Source organism: Pygocentrus nattereri, chromosome 11 (assembly GCF_015220715.1).
Source record: "Pygocentrus nattereri isolate fPygNat1 chromosome 11, fPygNat1.pri, whole genome shotgun sequence".
Classification (NCBI taxonomy): Eukaryota; Metazoa; Chordata; class Actinopteri; order Characiformes; family Serrasalmidae; genus Pygocentrus; species Pygocentrus nattereri.
This window is the reverse complement of record NC_051221.1, coordinates 214,433-224,837: the sequence shown is the minus strand read 5'-3', so window position 1 is coordinate 224,837 and position 10,405 is coordinate 214,433.

The following is a 10,405-nucleotide window of genomic DNA, read 5'->3' as shown; positions in this document are numbered from 1 at the left end:
CATAACGCTAGTATGGCTTTAGATCTATATTTTACTGGAGAACGACCCAGCAGTGGGAGAACGACCCAGCAGTGGGAGAACGACCCAGCAGTGAGAGAACGACCCAGCAGTGGGGGAGCGACCCAGCAGTGGGAGAACGACCCAGCAGTGGGAGAGCGACCCAGCAGTGGCAGAGCGACCCAGCAGTGGCAGAGCGACCCAGCAGTGGGAGAGCGACCCAGCAGTGGCAGAGCGACCCAGCAGTGGGAGAGCGACCCAGCAGTGGGAGAGCGACCCAGCAGTGGCAGAGCGACCCAGCAGTGGGAGAGCGACCCAGCAGTGGGAGACTGGGTCGTGGTGAAAACCATGGGACAGATCTAGGTGGCTGGAACATGGGTAGGTATTCTTACCAACTCAGCTGCAGTTGGTGTAACTGAAAGAGGCTCTTGGATCCACCCCACTCACTGAAGGTACGCTGCTCAAGCACAGCACTGAGAGTGAAGTCCCTGAATGGCGAAAGTCTGCGGAACAAGGCGAAGTAACGAGCTAGTGAGTGCCACTACCCTTTCCCTCCTAACCACCAGCGCCATGTCTGCTCTACACCGCGTACAGCTGCATGCAGACCAGAGGGCCAAATGAAGAGAAATGCAAAGAAAGCTGGGGTACATCACTAACATTCCCCTAAAGACCAGCCGCACCTGCGCAAATGTAAGAGAGAACGATGAATGACACAGGAGGTTCGGTCGCTGCGTCCTACAGTGTCTGATAACAAAGAAGAGTTTACTCACAGTAATGTTCACTAAAACTGCGTTTCTTGAAGTGAGGGGACTCCGCTAACCAACAGCCAAGACTCACATGACTTTTTTCAGGTAAGTGAATTGGGATTCAGTTGTTTAACTACAGGTACAGGTGCGGTCATCTAGCTGGTGCCTGTATTTAGTTCATACATAGAAACTCGCACACAAAGCTCAATGCACTCGCAGATGGCAGTGACTGAGCTGAAAGGAGGATGCAGTGAGAGAGAGACCCACTCATAGGAAGCAAAGAGCTGAGAGATACCAGTTTAACCTTTATAACCATAACCGTATAAAACTCTTACTGGACCTTGCATGAACCTGCATGTTTGTGTTTGGATCCTATCAGAAAAAGGAGCAGCCTCTCAGTATAATGAAGCTTCAAACTGGCAAAGGCCATTAATGGCTCTGATTGCTGGATGAGTCAATGTTTGCCCCAATCCCAAATTCAGCCTGAATGCTGATCTATCAATTCGCTAAATTTAGCAGGGAGATTTGACAATGACACTGACTTTAGTAGGAGCCCAGTGTTCGCCTGGATGGAGAGACCATCCATCAAAATACTGGTGTTCTTTAACATGTAGAAACAGGTTGGCAAATATCCTTTGCCTAAAGGATTCAACCGACATCACTAACACTGCGTCAAGCATTTGGTCAGAAATCTGTGTCGGCTTGAGTGTCATCCTGCTTTCTCTTCACAGCAGACTAACCGTTCGAGGCATAGCCTGAGGGAACAGCATGGAGTCCTAAAGGGTGAGGATCCTCTGCTTGGTAGAGCCGCAGTCTCATACGGTTTCTGTGCACATGTTAAACTGAGGTACCTGTTGGTTTTAATGATTCTTCTAATAAAGTCTCAGCCAATTTGAAAGACCCCCCTCAGCCACCAGAGGGAATTATTGCTGCCAGTGTCTCTGCTGCTCTGCTAACACTGTAATCTGTGATCAGTCACTCTTTACAGAACTAACTGTGTTTCCTGTTTTTGCTGAGTTGAACAGCTGCACATCCTGTGCGTCTGATGCCGTTCTTCGTCTGCCTGATCGGGTGCGACTGCTTGCCAGCCTTCTGGACCACTTTACCACCATGGAGCTTCAGACTGTACAGCGCTGTGCAAACCTCACCCTCATGAACTGACCCTCCTGGTGATGCTACCTAAACTCAAACTATCTAATTAATCATTGCTCCACCTATTTTCCCCCTTTTTGTATTAGAATATTTTTCTGTAAAGCTGCTTTGTGACAACGCCTGTTGTAAAAAGCACTACATAAATAAACTTTGACTTGGCTAGACTTGGCTGTGTGATTCAAATGCCTACTGGCAGCTGCACGTTATCTAGGTAGATTAGACCACTTCATTAAGTGAGTGCCTCCACAAGATATTCAAGCTCTGCACCAGTAATAACAAACCCCTCGCAAGCCGGAAAGATATTTGGGGTGATTTTTCCTGGTTTACAGTAGAGAGAAGGAAACCTCAGCACTTTCAGTCTTAGAAAACCACATGAATGCCTCTCCTAAAGCGGTATGGGTCGTGTGGAAGGATGTGAATGATATAAAAGAAGCTCTGCAAAATCATGTTGCATTAGAGAAAGGAGATGTCCATCAGGTTGAGGTTAAGTCTCTACTTATTTTTCCAGTGCCTCAAGCGCCATGTGAGACCTTTCCCAATACACCTCAAGCAGTACAAAAGACCTTCACGGAAACCCTGGCTAGGGTTCTTCTCATCTCTATTCATAGTTTATGGACAAAATTAGTCAGTCAGTGGGTTCGGTGATATTTCTCTTCATTGTTATGTTGGTGTGGAGACTATTTGTGCTGGTGCCTGTAAAACTCGCTGTATGGCTGGTCCCAGCAATGAGAACATGGCCCTTGTTTATCCTTATTTGTACTCCAAAACTGATTGGCCTTTGATTACAACCAGGACCTTCTAACATGGCTCCAGTGTTCAAGCAGTGTTGGCCCATGCGTTTGTATGATGTTGTAGGGAAATGTGGGAAATGTTTTAGATCCTGATCATAAGCTGAACTGTATCTTTACATTAATCAGGCATTTAGCTTCAATGAAACAGCATTAAATTTCTGCCTGGCAACAAAGAAATCTGCAGAAACACGCTGATGTTTAACCTCTTAAAGGAACATGCAGAGTCAGCGAGAAGGGAAATAGGAAACATGCTTTTGCCTCTGTGGTTAATGATTGTTCTTCTAGGGGTAGGGCTTCTAGCAGCAGACCCTCTAGGAGTAGAGCTTCTAGCAGCAGACCCTCTAGGAGTAGAGCTTCTAGCAGCAGAACCTCTAGGAGTAGAGCTTCTAGCAGCAGAACCTCTAGGAGTAGAGCTTCTAGCAGGAGAACCTCTAGGAGTAGAGCTTCTAGCAGCAGAACCTCTAGGAGTAGAGCTTCTAGCAGCAGAGCCTCTAGGAGTAGAGCTTCTAGCAGGAGAACCTCTAGGAGTAGAGCTTCTAGCAGGAGAACCTCTAGGAGTAGAGCTTCTAGCAGCAGAACCTCTAGGAGTAGAGCTTCTAGCAGTAGAGCTTCTAGCAGTAGAGCTTCTCAGCAGAACCTCTAGGAGTAGAGCTTCTAGCAGCAGAACCTCTAGGAGTAGAGCTTCTAGCAGTAGAGCCTCTAGGAGTAGAGCTTCTAGCAGCAGAACCTCTAGGAGTAGAGCTTCTAGCAGGAGAACCTCTAGGAGTAGAGCTTCTAGCAGTAGAGCCTCTAGGAGTAGAGCTTCTAGCAGCAGAACCTCTAGCAGTAGAGCTTCTAGCAGCAGAACCTCTAGGAGTAGAGCTTCTAGCAGGAGAACCTCTAGGAGTAGAGCTTCTAGCAGTAGAGCCTCTAGGAGTAGAGCTTCTAGCAGCAGAACCTCTAGCAGTAGAGCTTCTAGCAGCAGAACCTCTAGGAGTAGAGCTTCTAGCAGCAGAACCTCTAGGAGTAGAGCTTCTAGCAGCAGAGCCTCTAGGAGTAGAGCTTCTAGCAGGAGAACCTCTAGGAGTAGAGCTTCTAGCAGGAGAACCTCTAGGAGTAGAGCTTCTAGCAGGAGAACCTCTAGGAGTAGAGCTTCTAGCAGGAGAACCTCTAGGAGTAGAGCTTCTAGCAGCAGAACCTCTAGGAGTAGAGCTTCTAGCAGTAGAGCCTCTAGGAGTACAGCTTCTAGCAGTAGAGCTTCTAGCAGTAGAGCTTCTCAGGGGAACCTCTAGGAGTAGAGCTTCTAGCAGCAGAACCTCTAGGAGTAGAGCTTCTAGCAGTAGAGCCTCTAGGAGTAGAGCTTCTAGCAGTAGAGCTTCTAGCAGTAGAGCTTCTAGGAGTAGAGCTTCTAGCAGTAGAGCTTCTAGGAGTAAAGCTTCTGTGCTGAACTGAAAGTTCTCCTCTGATCATATTCTCATATTTGGTGAGGTTCCATGCAGGTACATGATTCCTTCATCAAGGTACAAACAGTCTAAACGTTCCCTCAAAGGTCCAACAGAGGTTTTAAGGTCCAGTTGTGTACCTTAAATACACTTTTCTAGACATAAAGTAGATTGTTTCTTCTTATAACCTAATGTTTTAAAACAGCAGTAGAGTAAAAGCCTGGAGGCGAGGCAGGGTGGGTGGAGTCAGTACAGCTTAGAACAGATAATTTCAGTAGATTATGGTTCAGTTATGTTCCCTGACTAAAGGCACTAAGATGGAGCCTTGAGGGAACCACCCTAGTGACAGTGTCGTACCTTTTCTCTAAGAGTGTACTCTGTAACCAGTCATTAGCTTTATACTATCTGTTAGATACATTCCTGTGCTGTTCCGTGTCCCTGTGCTGTTCCATGTCCCTGTGCTGTTCTATGTCCTTCTGTTGTTCTGTGTCCTTGTGCTGTTCTGTGTCCTTGTGTTCTGTGTCCCTGTGCTGTTCTGTGTCCCTGTGTTGTTCTGTGTGCCTGTGCTGTTCTGTGTACCCGTGCTGTTCCATGTCCCTGTGTTTTTCTGTGTTCCTGTGCTGTTCTGTGTCCTTGTGTTGTTCTGTGTCCCTGTGCTGTTCTGTGTACCCGTGCTGTTCTGTGTCCCTGTGCTGTTCTGTGTTCCTTTGCTGTTCTGTGTTCCTTTGCTGTTCTGTGTGCCCGTGCTGTTCTGTGTACCCGTGCTGTTCTGTGTTTCTGTGCTGTTCTGTGTACCCATGCTGTTCTGTGTTCCTGTGCTTTTCTGTGTTCCTGTGTTGTTCGGTGTTCCTGTGCTGTTCTGTGTTCCTGTGCTGTTCTGTGTTCCTGTGCTGTTCTTTGTTCCTGTGCTGTTCTGTGTTCCTGTGCTTTTCTTTGTTCCTGTGCTGTTCGGTGTTCCTGTGCTTTTCTGTGTTCCTGTGCTTTTCTGTGTTCCTGTGCTTTTCTGTGTTCCTGTGCTTTTCTATGTTCCTGTGCTGTTCTGTGCTCCTGTGCTGTTCGGTGTTCCTGTGCTGTTCGGTGTCCCTGTGTTGTTCGGTGTCCCTGTGTTGTTCTGTGTCCCTGTGCTGTTCTGTGTTCCTGTGTTGTTCGGTGTCCCTGTGTTGTTCGGTGTTCCTGTGCTCTTCTGTGTTCCTGTGCTCTTCTGTGTTCCTGTGCTGTTCGGTGTTTCTGTGCTGTTCGTTGTTCCTGTGTTGTTCGGTGTTCCTGTGCTGTTCTGTGTTCCTGTGCTCTTCTGTGTTCCTGTGTTGTTCGGTGTTCCTGTGCTGTTCGGTGTTCCTGTGCTGTTCGGTGTTCCTGTGCTGTTCGGTGTCCCTGTGCTGTTCGGTGTCCCTGTGCTGTTCTGTGTTCCTGTGTTGTTCGGTGTCCCTGTGTTGTTCGGTGTTCCTGTGCTGTTCTGTGTTCCTGTGTTGTTCGGTGTTCCTGTGCTGTTCGGTGTTCCTGTGCTGTTCGGTGTTCCTGTGTTGTTCTGTGTCCCTGTGCTGTTCTGTGTCCCTGTGTTGTTCTGTGTCCCTGTGTTGTTCGGTGTTCCTGTGCTGTTCGGTGTTCCTGTGCTGTTCGGTGTTCCTGTTGTGGACAAAACCAGTCCTGGTTGTTCGTTGATGCAAAACAAATGAGACGAGTAGATCAGACTGAAGTGAAACAAACGGTTTTATTACAGAATTCTGGAGAGGTTACAAACAGAGAACATGCATCATGTATCTCCCAAGTAAGCTCTGACCCCTTCTCATCTGACTCCCTTCTTATAGTCGCATGACCGCTCCTTCCTTACCCCAGCCTCCAATGTGTGCGTTAGGCCATCTCACCAATCCACATCATAAAAGTTTAAGGATGCGCTCGAGACGTGAGCGCGTCTGCAAGGTCAGCTTAAGGTATTCCCTGTGTTTACCAATTCCCCCCCGTTTTCCAGACAATGGCTCTGCTTATCTGACATCCTTGTGTATTCCACCATTAGTCAGCACACAGCCTTATGTGCTGACTCTTAGCTCTTAGAATTGTACAATATAACCATTAACATTTCAATGCTAAACATAAGCTTTCTTTAATACATCTTAAAAAGTAATATGAACAATACTAAGGCTAATAATTCCACAATTCCCCCTTTTGACCTTTCACCCGAAAGGTCAACATTCAGACATAGCATCGTAACCTCTATATGTTGAGTTCTGACCTGCGCAGTGAATGACAAATCAAATATCCATGCTGTGGAGCTGCCTAGGGTGTAGTCTAATTGTATTCCCCCATATCTACTAATACAACGGTCTTTGTTCGTAGTTGATAGTCTATACACCTCATATTCCCCCCTTCGTGGCTATACAGGGTCTCGAAAAACAAAAGATGAACATGAGTGCGATTACACATATAACACATTACATTTTCTTAACAACTGCACATTGTCTGGAGTGTGAGAGCGAAAAAACCTGTCAGGCAGCCAACTTTCCTGAAATATCCATCAAACAATTTGGACAGGACAAATTCTCTCACGGTTCTCCTGCCACAAGCAACCTCCTTTATGGAACTCCAGTCCAACGTTAAAAGAAAAATTCAATATGTATGAAGTTGACTTAAGCTAATACATATGGAACCCCAAAAATAAACAAATTAAAATAATGTTCGTTAGCGGGCTAGTCGACCTATCGGACCCGATAACAAACCTAAAACCCATTTCCCTAACTCGTAAAAAGAAAAGAAAAGACAAGACATCTGAGGTCCCAACATACTCAAGCAAAGACATATAAACACATCAGTGTATCAGACTGAAACTCTTCCACATGTCGACTCCCCAAGTGGTGTTGATGGTGTTGGGTGTAGACCTTCTTGTTCAGAGTCTCTCAGTCCATTTTTATCGTCCATCCGTGAAGGTTTGCACCCCTTCAACGCATCCCGATTTCCAAACACTCAAACTCCCCCCTTTCTTTCTAAAAGGGAAAGAAAACAACAGCGAGTCTTTGGCAAAAACAACAGACACATCATATGCGAATCACAACTCCACAAGATAATGCCAGATCCACTAAGAATGAATATAAAATGATTAAATATTCAAAAAGAATATTCCTCCACCAGTTCACCTTCTTCCACCTCATCCTCGTCTTCGTCATTAATGTTAATGGGAGTGCTGCTACCCAATTTAAACCTGTCTGCTGACAGATTTTAGCAATGCGATTTTTCAAACTAGCATTCATTTTTTCACAATTCCCTTGACTTTATGGGTGGTAAACTACTCCAAGACGTTGTCTAATCCCCAATTTTGCAAAATCATTCTTACTATCTTATCCACAAACTCTTTCCCATGATCTGAGGAGATCTGGAAGTCCCTATCTACCTATGACTTCTTTACACAAAATTTAGGTACTGATAAAGCTACTACCACTAATAAATATCTTTTCCCTTCAACTGGTTTTATCATGCCAACAAAAATCCACAACAACTCATGCATAGGACCCCTTGGAGTCGGAATGTGACCAGGAGGAACTATCATACCCTTCTGAACATTATTTCTCCAACAGATTGTGCACCTACCTATGACATAATCAATCTGCTGAAGTAAGCTTGGTGCCCAAAACCCAGACGCCTTTGTGATTTCACTTCTAACTTCCCCTCTTGCATGATAAGCTAACCCATGTGCTTCATCAGAGCATGCAACAGCTGGAGGTATCAATGATAGCTGAGATAGTTAGAGCTGAACCTGACTCAGCTATTGTTGTGATGATAGCTGATTTAGCAGAGACTGACTCTATTTGACCAAAGCCTGCTTCTTCTCCTTCTTCTTGTCATCCCCACCTGGTTGGCTATATGATCTGTATTCACACCTTTTGCCATACCAAGGCCAACCACCTCTGCCAGTTTGCTCCTCACTGGTAGCGGCAACCTCTTCTGTATTTTGGCTCACAAAATGGACTGTTCCATTTGATTCAAATCCGGATTATTTCCTGTAACATTTCTCCACACTTGAAGGGCTCTTGAAACATAAGCTCTCGGGTTTTCTTCCAGTCCCAGTGGCTCAATCAGAATATTATCAGGATGCGCATTTGTCGGAAATGGATCACTCAATGCTCTCTACATTCGTCCTCAAACTGCAGAAAACAGCTCTGGATCATTCACAGCAGTCCCCACATATCAATTTAGTCCAGCTTTCTGTAGAATCTCGTCCATGGCTGGAACCCCTAGGAGATTAGCTAAAAGTCTCCTGATACCTCCTATGGCAGGCTGTGTTCCCACCATAAACTCTTCTGCACAACATCAACCAGATTTACATTTGACACCTTAGTTTGCTTTTTTGTCTTTTTAACAGTTCCCTTATTAACCCTTACTGTTAATTACAAATTTCTTTATTCATCAATAAATGAACACACACTGAAGATTTATAAACAGTGCTAGCTAGAATTAAATGCACTTACATCTAAATACTAATTTCTAAGTTTGTGAAAGAGTTTGTGGATAAAACAGACGCCTCTTAGTCCCCCACAGATGTCTTCAATGGAGCTCAGGTTACGTAATGCACTGGTTCTCCGCCCACAGTCATCTGGCTCTCTCCTGCTCACTCAAACAAAAGAGTTAATCCCAATCCATTCTTTTAACAATGCACACATTTATACACTTATCTGTCAGCACAGTGGTTATTTACTTCCTCAACTATTCTGTCCTTACTTGGGAGCTCATCTCATTTATATATATATTTTATCGACGTCTCTGAAAAGAGGTTCATAGATTTTACTTAACTCTTAGATCTTAGGTCTACGATATAATCAAAGGTCCTCTTTTGTCTCCCAAAGAAGACTCATTGTTGTTTATAACCATATAAAGGTAAAACAAAACATAGGACTCCTCATCTATACGACTTTTCCTCCTCACATTAATAATATTCAAATTTTATAAACATTACTCACTTTAACTAGTGATTAATTTAGTTTAATTAAGTTTAATTGTCCTCCATATAAGAGACTCATAAATCTATTTATTTATTTATTTTAATTTTTCAGCAAAGTCCCCTACAAAGGCTCCTTAAGTTTTAACTAAATAAAGCAAATATCATTCCTTGTCAATCCTCAACTCTCATAGTTACTCTATAGACACACAGCAGGTCAGAGAACATAAACGCTTCACCCCCAGAAAGAGAAGAGGGAGGGGTGGCGCTCAGACACACACACAGACCCAAATCTGCACACACACACACACACACACACACACACACACACACACACACAGACCCATATCTGCACACACACACGTCTTACTCAGAAAAGGAGGGGCTGACACACAGACGAAGTCCAGCTTCGTGTACACACACACACACACACACACACACACACACACACACACACACACACACACACACACACACACAGAGAGAGAGAGAGAGAGAGAGAGAGAGAAAAAGAGAGAGAGAGAGAGACCAACCCCCCTTTCTCTTCTTTTTTTCTCTAAGAACAAAAAACTATACAACACACACAGAACGAGCTCAGCATTTTCCTTAAAGTCGACTCATTCATACATTACTATAGCATGCTTTCACCGCTATTCACTTTTCTTTAACTTTATCTACCCAATTCCCGGGGTGTTCCCCAAATTTTATCAAGCCAAATCCGACTATTTCTCAAAGCCAATTTTCACACAGTGACTAATCTACAGATATCTTACCGTTTAAGAAGCTATAGGCCTAATAATTGTTCTACCCATGCCAAGGCGTTACTTGTGAAGTGAGTACCATCATCTGAGTGAATTCTTTTGGGAAACACGTGTTGGGGAGTCCAGTGATTGATCAACATTTTACGGACTGATCTTTCCTCATAGTGGGGAACGCTTCCATCCAATCCAAAAATACGTCCACGAGCATTAACAGATACCTGTACTTCCTGACTGTCTGAATCATATCTGTGTAATCTATCTGAATGTGTTCCCCTGGGCCATTGGGCTTAGGGAATTTTCCTACCCCTGGTTTGCAAGTTTTACCCACATTATTTACATTACATACTTCACATTCTTTTACATCTTTTTACATTTTTTTTTATTCTGGGCTAGCCTGGTCCTGGACTTGCCTGAGCTTTTCTCCTGTCGGAATTGGTTCCCATGGTTCACCTTCCTTCAATACCATCTTCCAACTTCGTTCTTTTATAACCTGCTGCTTCCTTTGCTGCCTTGTCTGCTGCCTCATTACCTCTTTCCACCAATGAGTCCCCTTTCTGATGTCCCTTGCACTTTATGATGGCACCTGTTTTGGTAGTTGTATCGCTTTCTCTAGTGC